The 12,605-nt window shown below is 39.5% G+C and overlaps 1 pseudogene; it reads left to right on the forward strand.

Moving 5' to 3' along the window:
- LOC114686605 overlaps window positions 1–12,605 on the forward strand; it is a 290,182-nt pseudogene that overhangs the window by 18,803 nt on the left and 258,774 nt on the right.

Consider the following 12,605-nt stretch of genomic DNA (forward strand, 5'->3'; position numbering starts at 1 on the left):
CAATCAAGTACTGACACAGACACAGAAACACATAGGCACATAAAGATAAAAACACACACTGAGAGAGACACACTGATAAAAAACATTCACAAAGAGACACACACTCAACAAATATATGCTCATATACACAGTCACGAAGAAACACAGGAGAGAAATATTCATACATGCAAAGTAACACATCTATACACATGCATACAAAGTCACAGAAATGTACTTAGACACTCACAAAGACACAAACACAAAGACATACAGAAAATCAGACGCAAGTATACTCACACACACACAGGTACACAATTAGGTATTTAACTGAATCAGCACTATTTCCTGTAATATACCTATCAGAGAATCACAAGGGTTAAGGTCCCAGAGTCTACAGTGGTGTCAGAATCATTGAGTACACTTATACACACCATCCCTTATAGCAAACACCACATACATGACAAATATGGTTTCAGCATGTGAGAGACTCTTTAAAGATTATAACATTGATGACACCAAGTACCATCCATTGGAAGATACAGTACCTGTGAGCAGTCAGAATCCAGTTCTCTCAGAGTGTTGATTTGCTGTTTTTCTACTTGTTGAAGAAGCATTTCATGGAGAGCATGGGCCACAGCATGCACAGCATTGTATATATCATAAGCATCATCACTAAAGGCCATGTCAAAACTCTGTAGCATTAACCATGCCAGTGAGACGTTGAAAGAGCAGTTCTCCAGTGTCTTACAGTTAGATGTTGAGGCTTCACAACTAAAGTACATCCACCCCAGTTGTGCCAGGAACATGTCTGTGTATTTGGAAGGGGTCAGTGTCTGAACAAAATTTTTAAACCAGAAATCTCAGCATGGTGGTGTTGAAAAGCAAGAGTCCCATGGAATGAGTCAAGGATGAAGTCTCTCTTACTTGTAATGACATCCCACTGTGAGGTCGTGACCCATATACTCTGTATACCCTGTGATACCCACATTCTAAAGCACACAGCTAGAGTACTGTCTGTGTCACCATAAATAATAACAACATTTGTGGATGATGTTTCAATTTGGTTGTTATACACTTCAGGTCTTGACATGTATAACTCCATGTTGACTGGGATCATGATCACAAAGGCTAAGCAGACTCTTTGGACTTCACTTTCTTCTCTCAGATCTGAGAGAAATTGGAGACATTGGTCATCATCTGAGATGGCCAGCCCAACACAGTTCCAGTTGAAGTGAATCATCAAAGAGACCATGGCCAGGGCCAGAGCTGTGTCCTTGGGGGCCATCTGATACAGATTGGGAAACTGTTCACGATCACTCAGGATAGGATGGAAAGGTCCATAGGTGAGCTGAAGGACATAAAACACAGGGAGCAGCATGAGGTAGAGGAATGTCAGAAATCTCAATGAGAGCCCTGAGGTGTGTGAAGTACCAGTTTAAATGACAGGAAAGGCAATTTTCCCTATTACTACAGTTATACTACACTGTTAGAAACATGAAAAAAATCACTTTCTACAGTTTGTTCAAGGAATATCCCCTTGACTGCTAATTCTTCTTCTCATCCATATCTCAAACAATGAATTGGGAACGTCCCATTGAGTGCATGATTAATTACACTTGAACTTGATTTACATAAATTTGAAGCCAATCTCCCCCTTATACTCTCCTCAGAATCAGGTTTACCCAAATAATAAGAAAGATTCCATACTTCCCATCCAAACAACCTCACCTGTCAATATCTGCCGAACTGCAAAGAATGTGCCAGGCTCAAGGATGGTGCTAACATTGGTCCTGTAATCATTACACAGCATTTGCGCTTATCTTTACAGATGTAGTTAAGGGGAAGTCTATACCCTTTTGTAAAATTTTGAAATGTTTGTTTATCATGATAATTGTCAGTGAAGAAGTAAAATATGAGAGACACATTTGGTAGAAGATATAGATTCCTGTTGATTTCTTCCACTGCAAAACCCAAAGGCAGAGCAAATTGGTAGATTTCAGTTGGTACTCTGAAAATAAGGGCACAGGATTTAGTACAGATGGAAAGGTCCATAGGTGAGCTGAAGGACATAAAACACAGGGAGCAGCATGAGGTAGAGAAATATCAGAAATCTCAATGAGAGCCCTTAGTTGTGTGAAGCAAAAGTTTGAAATGACAGGAAGGGCAATTTTCCCCTATTACTACAGTTATACTACACTGTTAGAAATCTGCAGAAAATCACTTTTCTACAATTTGTTCAAGGAAAATCACCTTGACTGTTAATTCTTCTTCTCATCTACATATCAAATGATGAATTGGGAATATCCCATTGAGTGACTGATTAATTATACTTCAACTTGATTTACATGAATGTGAAGCCAATTTCCTCCTTATACTCTCCTCAGCGTCAGGCTTATCCAAAAAAATGACAAAGATTCCATACTTTCCCACCCAAACAACCTCACCTGTGGAAATTTGTAGAACTCCAATAATTGTGCCAGGCTCATGGATGGTAATAACATTGGTCCTGTAAACATTACACAACATTTGGTCTTAAGTTTACAGCTGTAGTTAAGAAGAAGTCTATGCCTTTTTGCAGTAATGTATATGAAATTTTGAAATGCTTGCTTATCATGATAATTGTCAGTGAAGGAGTAAAATATGAGAGACACATTTGGTAGAAGATATAGATTCCTGTTGGTTTCTTCCACAGCAAAAGCCAAAGGCAGAGTGAACTGGTAGTTTTCACTTGGTACTCTGAAAATAAAGGCACGGGATTTAGTACGGATAAGGCTCTATAGATGAAAGCTTTATAGTTAATACAAGGATTATCATGCATTCCATGGCATTTTCAGATATAGCTTAATAAATTCCCCTGTGTTGTAAGGTTGGAAAAACAGGAGATGCTAGAGAGCTTGAAAAAACCCAAAAAGTTAATGAGAGTGGATGTCACAAAAATGAGAAATGTGTTTTTGTCCACTTTGACAGAGAATTTCATCTTGGCAATTTGAGTACTGGATGCACATTTGCACAATAAATGATTGTGTGTGTGTGTGTGTGTGTGTGTCTGTAGGAAGCTTGAGAATGTAGTTCTCATGGGGGCCAGAAGAGGAAGCTGGATCCTGGAGAGCTGGAAATTTAAGTGGTTTTGAGGTGCCTGCCAACATGGTTGGTTGAAACTGAACTCAGATCCTTTGACAGATCAGCAAGTGCTCTTAACTGCTGACTCGTGTCTACAGCCCCAGTTTATTACTACTTTCTATATCCTAGATATTTTTCAGTCTAGTACAGCCAGTAGATATTTTTCCATCTGTGTGGGCTGCCTCTTAACATGCTCATAACATTTTTGAATGCAAACAAAATTAGTTTTATGCAATCATACTTGTTAAAATGTGGTCTTATTTTCTGAGTTATTCAATATATTTAAATGTTTTCTCCATGTTTTCTTTATCAGATTCATGCTTTTTCTACTTAACTAAAGTCTTTAATACATTTGGTCTTGATTTTGGAAGAGGACAATGGTTGCGAGATACTTCTTTTTGACCTCCGAATGGGCAATTTTTCCACTAGCATTTTTTAAGCAGTCTGTCTATACTCCACTTTATACATAGGGAATTGTGTACTATTAAACTGAATTCATTTTCCTAGAGTGTAGCTTATTAATGTTTTTCTCTCCTCCCAAATTCTTCTGTGTCCTCCTCAACTGCCTACATACCTAACTTTATATTGATTTTTTTCTGTTTTTCTTTAAAAACAAAACCAAAGAGAGAAGAAAAAAGGCAAAGAGAACAACACAAGGGGGATTAGAGATTTAGCTTAGTTGTAGAACGCTTGAGTAGCAAGTGTAAGGCCCTGTGTTTGGTTTTCAGCTCTTAGAAAAAAATAAGAAAACCCATAAAAATAAGCATTAAAAAAACTAAAGAGGCCCTGATTTGCCTTCTGGACCAGAGGTGAGTATCTGGGCCCAGCCCGGACCCCATCCCTGGGCACCAGCCACTCCAGAGAAGACCTGCCCAACTTGGCCCCAGGTTCTGGCCACCAGGCAGGTCCCCTACTAGACCCACCAGGAAGGATCCCCTTCTCCACGGCCCCAAGCAGGCCCTGCAATCTCCATGCTGGAGACCCCAGCCACTTCCTGACAATTAGGGACTGGCCCCCAGCTCCCATCCTGCCCAGGACTTCCCTTGTGGACCAGAGAGAGAGAGCTCCCATCCTGCCCTGTGCTTCCCTTTTGGACAAGAACTCCCATTCTGACGTGGACTTCCCTTCTGGACAAGAGTGCCCATCGTGCCCCGGACTTCCTTTCTGGACAAAAGCTTCCATCCTGCCCTGGACTTCCCATCTAGATAAGAGCTTCCATCCTGCCTTGGAGTTCACATTTGGAGAAGAGAAATCCCATCTGGACAAGAGAGAGAGACTTCCTGAATCTGTCAGCTCTCTCTGAACCAGTTGCACTGGTAAAACCAAGAACAAACCACAAGGAGATGGGCAGACATCAAGGCAGAAGTACATACAACAAAATGAAGAGCAATACAGCATCACCAGAAGATCTAGACCTGAACATCAAAAATTGGAAGAAGCAGAAGAAAACAGCCTTATGAATAACATCATGAAGAAGGTAGAGGCTTGTGTAGAGGAAAAGACAAAAAAATGGGAAGAACGGTGTAGACAACTAGAGGAAAGTGCAAACAAATTAGAAGAAAACAATAAAGACCAGGAAGAAAACAGTAAAGAACTGAAAGAAAATCATGAAAAAGCAATGAAACAAATAAAGGAAACAGTCCAAGACCTGAAAAGGGAAATAGAAAAAGTGAAGGAGACACAAACAGAGGGAAAGCTGGAAATGGAAATCTGAATAAAAGATCAGGAACTTCAGATGCAAGTATAACCAACAGAATGCAAGAGATGGAAGAGAGGATCTCTGGCATTGAAGATACAGTAGAAGAAATAGATTCATCAGTCACTATAAAAGCAGTGCTAAGAGGGAAAATCATAGCACTAAATGCTCACATAAAAAAGTTGGAGAAATCTCACACTAGTGATTTAACAGCACACCTAAAAGCTCTAGAACAAGAAGAAGCAACGTCTCCCAGGAAGAATAGACAGCAGGAAATTATCGAAGTTAGAGGTGAAATCAATAAAGTAGGAACTAAGAGAACAATACAAAAAATTAATGAAACAAAGAGTTGGTTCTTCGAGAAAATCAACAAGATAGACAAGCCCTTATCCAAACTAACCAAAAGACACAGAGAGAGAATCCAAATCAACAAAATCAGAAATGAAAAGAGGGACATAAAAACAGACATTGAGGAAATCCAGAGAATTATCAGGTAATATTTCAAAAACCTCTATTCCACAAAACTGGAAAACCTAAAAGAAATGGACAATTTTCTGGATCAGTACCACATAGCTAAGTTAAATCAAGACCAGATAAACTATTTAAATAGTGCAATAACACCTAAGGAAATAGAAACAGTCATTAAGTCTCCCAACCAAAAAAAGCCCAAGAACAGATGGTTTCAGCGCAGAATTCTACCAGATCTTCAAAGAAGAGTTAATACCAATACTCTCTAAATTGGTTCACATAATAGAAACAGAAGGAACATTACCAAACTCCTTCTATGAGGCTACAATTACCCTGATTCCTAACCCAAGCAAGGATACAACAAAGAAAGAGAACTACAGACCGATCTCCATCATGAACATTGATACAAAAATACTCAATAAAATACTGGCAAACAGACTCCAAGAACACATCAGAACAATTATCAACCATGATCAAGTAGGCTTCATCACAGGGAATCAAGGATGGTTCAACATATGAAAGTCCGTTAATGTAATACACCATATAAACAAACTCAAAGAAAAAACACCACATGATCATCTCACTAGATGCAGAAAAGGCATTTGACAAAATCCAACACCCCTTCATGATAAAAGTCTTGGAGCGATCAGGAATACAGGGAACATACCTAAACATAATGAAGGCAATTTACAGCAAGCCAACAGCCAACATAAAATTAAATGGAGAGAAACTCAAAACAATTCCACAAAAATCAGAAATGAGGCAAGGCTGTACGCTCTCTGCATACTTATTCAATATAGTACTTGAAGTTCTAGCCCAAGCAATAAGACAACATAAGGAGATTAAGGGGATACAAATTGGAAAGGAAGAAGTCAAGCTTTCCCTATTTGCAGATGACATGATAGTATACTTGAGTGACCCCAAAGATTCCACCCAGGAACTGATAAAGCTTATAAACAACTTTAGCAACATAGCAGGATACAAGATCAACTCAAAAAAATCAGTAGCCCTCCTATATACATTGGACAAAGAAGCTGAGAAGAAAATCAGAGATACATCACCATTTACAATAGCCACAAATGACATAAAATACCTTGGGGTAACACTAACCAAGCAAGTGAAGGAACTATATGATAAGAATTTTAAGTCCCTGAAAAAAGAAATTGAATAAGATGTCAGAAAATGGAAAAATATCCCATGCACATGGATAGGCAGGACCAACATAGTAAAAATGGCAATTTTACCAAAAGTAATCTACAGATTCAATGCAATCCCCATCAAAATACCAACACAATTCTTCACAGACCTGGAAAGATTAATACTCAACTTCATATGGAAAAAAAAAAAAAAACAAAACTAAGGATAGCCAAAAAATCATGTACAATGAAACAACCTCTGGAGGCATCACAATCCCTGACTTCAAGCTCTACTATAGAGCTACAGTAATAAAAACAGCTTGGTATTGGCATAAAAACCGACATGTGAACTAATGGAATCCAATTGAAGATGTGGACATTAATCTGCACACCTATGAACATACAATTTTTTGACAAAGAAGCCAAAAGTGTACAATGGAAAAAAGAAAGCATCTTCAACAAATGGTGCTGGCATAACTGGATATCAATGTGTAGAAGGCTGCAAATAGATCCATATCTGTCACTGTTCACAAAACTTCAGTCCAAGTGGATCAAGGACCTCAACATAAATCCAGCTACTCTGAACCTGCTGGAAGAGAAAGTAGGAAGTAGTCTTGAATGCATTGGCATAGGAGATCACTTCCTAAATATAACACCAGTAGCACAGACACTGAGAGAAACAATCAATCAATGGGACCTCTTGAAACTGAGATGCTTTTGTAGAGCAAAGGATATGGTCAACAAGGCAAAGCAACAGCCTGCAGAATGGGAAAAGGTCTTCATCAACCCCACATCTGACAGAGGACTTTTATCCAGAATATATAAGGAACTCAAGAAATTAGACATCAAAATTACCAACAGTCCAATTAAGAAATGGACTATAGAATTAAAAAGAGAATTCTCAACAGAGGAAACTCAAATGGCTGAAAGACATTAAAGGAATTGCTCAACATCCCTAATCATCAGGGAAATGTAAATCAAAACAACACTGAGATACCACCTTATGCCTGTCAGAATGGCTAAGATCAAAAACACAGAAGACACTTTATGCTGCAGAGGATGTCGAGCTATGGGAACTCTCCTCCACTGCTGGTGGGAATGCAAGCTTGGACAAACACTTTGAAAATCAATACGGTGCTTTCTTAGAAAATTGGGAATCAATCTCCCCCAAGATTCAGCTATACCAGTCTTGGGCATATACCCACAGAATGCTCAATCATACCACAAGAGCACTTGCCCAGCTATGTTCATATCAGCATTGTTTGTAATAGCCAAAACCTGGAAACAACCTAGATGCCCTTCAACTGAAGAATGGATAAATAAATTGTGGCACATAAACACAATGGAATACTACTCAGCAGAGAAAAGCAATTACATAATTTTGTTTGCAGGCAAATGGATGAATCTAGAAAAAAAATCATCCTGAGTGAGGTAACCCAGACTCAGAAAGACAAATATGGTATGTACTCACTCTTAGGGGGATATTAGATGTGGAACAAGGATGACTGGACTGCTACTCACATCACCAGTGAGGCTACCTGGAAAACGGGACCCCAAGAAAGACATGGAGAAATGGATGAGATCTACATGAACAGCCTGGACATGAGTGGGAGCAATGAAGGGCGAGGGTCGAGGGAAAGAGGGCAGGAGATCCCAGCCGGATCAAGAAAAGAGAGGGAGAACAAGGAATAGAATACGATGGTAAATGAAGACCACATGAGAAAAGGAAGAAACAAAGAGCTAAAGAGGCCCACAGAAATCCACAAAGATATCCCCACAAAAGACTGCTGGCAATGGTCGAGAGACAGCCGGCACTGACCTACTCTGGTGATGGGATGGCCAAACACCTTAATAGGTGTGCCAGAAACCCCATCCTAGGACTGAGGAATCTGGATGCAGACATCCATGGCTAGGCCCCATGTGGAGCGCCAGGAGTCTAATTAGTGAGAAAGAGGAGGCTTTATATGAGCAAGAATTGTTGAAACCAAGTTTGGATAAAGCACAGGGACAAATAGCCAAACAAATGGAAACACATGAACTATGAACCAAAGGCTGAGGGGACCCCAACTGGATCAGGCCCTCTGAATAGGTAAGACAGTTGATTGGCTTGATCTGTTTAGTAGGCATCTAGGCAGTGGTACCAGGTCCTGTGCTCATTGCATGAGTTAGGTGTTTGAAACCTAGGACTTATGCAGGGACACTTGTTCAATCTGGGAGGAGGGGACTGGACCTGCCTGGACTGAGTCTACAAGGTCAATCTCAGTCCTCGGGGCAGGCTTTGCCCTTGAGGAGGTGGGAATGGGGGAAAGGGGAGGGGGCAGGAAGGGGGAGAACAAGGGAATCTGTGGTTGTTATGTAGAACTGAATAGTATTATAAAATAAATTAAAAGGAATAAAAAAACACAAATAGACATCTGTTTCAATATGTTGCTGCATGAAGTGTCTATTATGAGAATTGGTCTAGACATCAATTTGGGAGTATAGAGAAATATCATTGGAAATCATTCCATTGACTTTTTTTCCCATGTATGATTGGTTATATCCCAGGTCTCTGGAATATCCTGATTCCAAGTCCTGGTCTTCATGGGGGATTTCCTCTCATGGTATGGGTCTCCAACTGTGCCAGTCATCTCTTGGTCACTCCCACAATTTCTGCACCATTTTTATCCCATTACTTGTAGGAGGGACAAATTGTAGCAGCCAAACATTATCATAGCATGAGGAATACTGCCGAAGAGGGAGAGGAAGGATTGTAGCACCCAGTGGTGTCAAGAGCACTACAAGGAAACCCACAGCTAACCTGGGCTCAAAATTGCTCACAGAGACTGAAAGGACAACCACGGAGCCTGCATGTGACTGACATAGACTCTCTGCCTATATGTTACAACTGTGTCTTCATGTAGAACTCCTAGTAGTGAGAGCAGGGGGATGTCTCTGACTCTGTTGCCTGCTTTTGGGACCCATTTCTCCTGCTAGACTGCCTGATACAACCTTGGTGGAAGAATGGGTGCTTGCTCTCACTGCAGCTTGATATACCAGGACTCACTGATATCCACGGGATTCCTACCTGTATCTAAAGAATATCAGTGAAGGGGGATTTGATGTGGTGGAGGGTGAGAATAACGAACCAGGGGGCCTAGGAAGAGGGAAGGGAGGGGAAGCTTTGGGTGGAATGTAAAATCAAGAAAATAAATAAATAAATACATAAATAAATAATAAAAATGAAATGACAAATACATAAAAAGACCAAGAGAAGAAAAATAAGACAAAAATCTACAAAGATATCTTTCTGTCCATTTTGTGTTATGAAATCACTCCTGTGCATGGGACTGTCCTGAAGTGTGTCCAATAATATACCCAGTGAGACTCGCTGGAGAAAACAGCTTTTTCTTTTCAAAGCAGGTATCAGTTTCACATAGCTTCCTCTTTAGGGGTGAAAATTGGTATCCACTTGTCCCTCTCAATCATGAGATACCTGTAGCATTTCAACTTCAACAGGACTTGGGCATGCTCACACAGTCTGGATGAGTTTATGTATGTATCAGTGCCATTGTGTCTGGAAGACACTGCTTCCTTGGAGTTATCCATCACCTTTGACTCATAATTCTGTCTGTCTCCTCTTCTGCATAGATCTCTGAGCCTTGAGTTGAAGGAACTGTTGAGACAACTCACTGAAAACAATGTGCTCCAAAGTTCTTCACTCTCTGCACAAACTATCCAGTTGTGGATTTCTGTGTTAGTTCCCATTTACTACAAGAAGCATCTTCTCTGGTGAGAGCTGAGTGGTGCACTGATCAATGAGCATTGCAGAATATCATTAGGATTGAATTTATTGCTGAGTTCCTTAAACAGAATATTAGTACTAGATTTTCAACTATGTTTTTAACATATATACTCCTAGGTTCTGCGAATCTTTATCCATGTCAGGTCAAATTCCATTGCATGGAGTGAACTTTAAAACCAGTCAGACATTGGTTGGTAAAACCGCTAATATTTATGTCATTATTGTACTTATATATTATGCAGGCAGGTCAGCATTGTAGATCACAAAGTCTGTAGCTAGATTGGTGGTTACAATTCTCCTCTGGTAGGATACAGAATTCCTTTCAGTACCATGAATGCAAGTCAGTGGTTGTGAAGGCTTTAGGTAAGCACTAGCTTGACTTCTTCATGTTCAATGAAATAATAAGTGGTGTCTTCTGCAATAAAGCTTTAAGAGAAACTTGTGTAGAGTAACCCACAGCTTCAGGAATAGCAAAATTATATTTGGTAGTTTCCATGGATGCCATTTAGTCAATGACTCAATAAGATAATGTAACCTGTCCCTGGCATTAGATAAATATTTGGTGCAGAAAATATCTAGCTGGGGCACTTCCCTCCCCCCCCTTTATTTAGTGATTCCATTTAGACTTCTTTCACACATGTAAATACTTTAGGAACCTTCTAAGTGGCAGGTTTCCAAATAGTTTTCAAGTGGCCTTGAGTGTGAGTTGTCCTTCTAAACACACCCACATTTACGACTTTCTGCCATTCTCTACCTATTTAATCTTCCAATTTGTTTGTCCTGTGTCTCTCCATAACAGTGTGTTCCATTTTCCTCTTCATGTTAGATCCTCTCCTCCCCCTGTCCTTTACTACATACATAACTTCTGTGGTTATTCAGATGGTAGCATGCATATCAAAGATTTAAAAGATAATAGTCACATGTAAAAGAAAACCTGTATTTGTCTTTTTCTTTTTGGGTATTAGGCACATTCCTCAAGATGATTTTCACTACTTTCAATATTTATTTGTTTATTAAATGTTTATTTATTAATTTATATCCTGACCATAATTTCCCCTCCCTCTTCTCATCCAAGACTTTCCCCCACCTCACCTCTTCCCCGCCCCCATCCATTCCTCCTACTTTTCTATTCAGAAAGGGTCAGGCCTCCAACGGTTATCAACAAATTATGCCATATCAAGTATCAGGAAGACTAAGCACCTTCCTTTGTATTAAGGCAGCCCAGGAAAAGGACTAAGATCCCAATGCCAACAAAAGTGTCAGAGATAGCCCCTGTTCCCACTGTTAGGAATCCCACAAGAAGACAAAGCTACACAACTGTCACATTATATGCAGAACACCTAAGTCACTACAATGCAGGCTCCCTGTTGTTGATTCAGTCTCCCTGAGCTCCTATGATCCCAAGTTAGATGTTTATATGAGTTTTCTTGTGATGTCCTGGATCTCTCTGGCTCCTACCACCTTGTGCTCTCTTTCCAGCAGGATTCCCCAAACTCAGAATAAAGCCTGGCTGTGGATCTCTGTCTCTGTTCAGGAATTCCTTTTAAAAAAAATTATTGCAACTGAAAAACAAAACCTCATAGTTCAAATGTACTATGATTTCATTATCCATTCCTCAGTTGATGAGGTTCTAGGATGTTTACAATTTCCAAGTTTTACAAATAGAACAAGAATGAAAATGATGGAGCAGTATCTGTGTAGCAAGATGTAGAATACTTTGATTATGTGCCTAAGAATAAAATAGCTGGATCTTGAAGAAGATAGATTCACAACCTCATGAGGAATTGTCACCCTGGTGTCCATAGTGGCTGCACATGTTTTTACCAGAACAAGCAATCAATAAGTGTTACCCACTCCCAGAATCCTCACCAGCATGTGCTGTCATTTGTATTATTGACCTTGGCCATTCTGATTGATGTAAGAGGAGTTCTTCTTAAAGTAGTTTTTACTTGCATTTCTGTGATGGCTAAGGATGATTTCTTTAAGTGTTGTTCAGACATTTGTATTTAAACTTCTAAGATCTCACTGACTAATTCTTTACCCCACATTTAATTTGACTATTATTTGTTTGATGTTCTTATGCATTTGAGATACTAATCCTCAATGTCCAGTTTCCTTCCAATATTTATTAAAAAGAATGTTTCTTCTACACTGGTTATTGTTGAAACCTTTGTTAAAGTTCAGGTGTCTATACCTGTAGAATTGAATTATGAGTTTTCCATTTTTCTTTCTTGAAATATTTATATAATATACAGTTAGCACTGTGAACCTGTTACTATTGCCCTAGGTTATAAATGGGACACATGCATTGTGATACCTCCAGCATTTTTTCCTTTCTTGACCTTTGCTTGGTCTATCTGGAATCTGATTTTTTATGAAAAATTTTGGATTGTTTTTGCCTATGTTTTTTAGTTATGTTTTC

This window comes from Peromyscus leucopus, chromosome 1, assembly GCF_004664715.2.
Source record: "Peromyscus leucopus breed LL Stock chromosome 1, UCI_PerLeu_2.1, whole genome shotgun sequence".
NCBI classification, from domain to species: Eukaryota; Metazoa; Chordata; class Mammalia; order Rodentia; family Cricetidae; genus Peromyscus; species Peromyscus leucopus.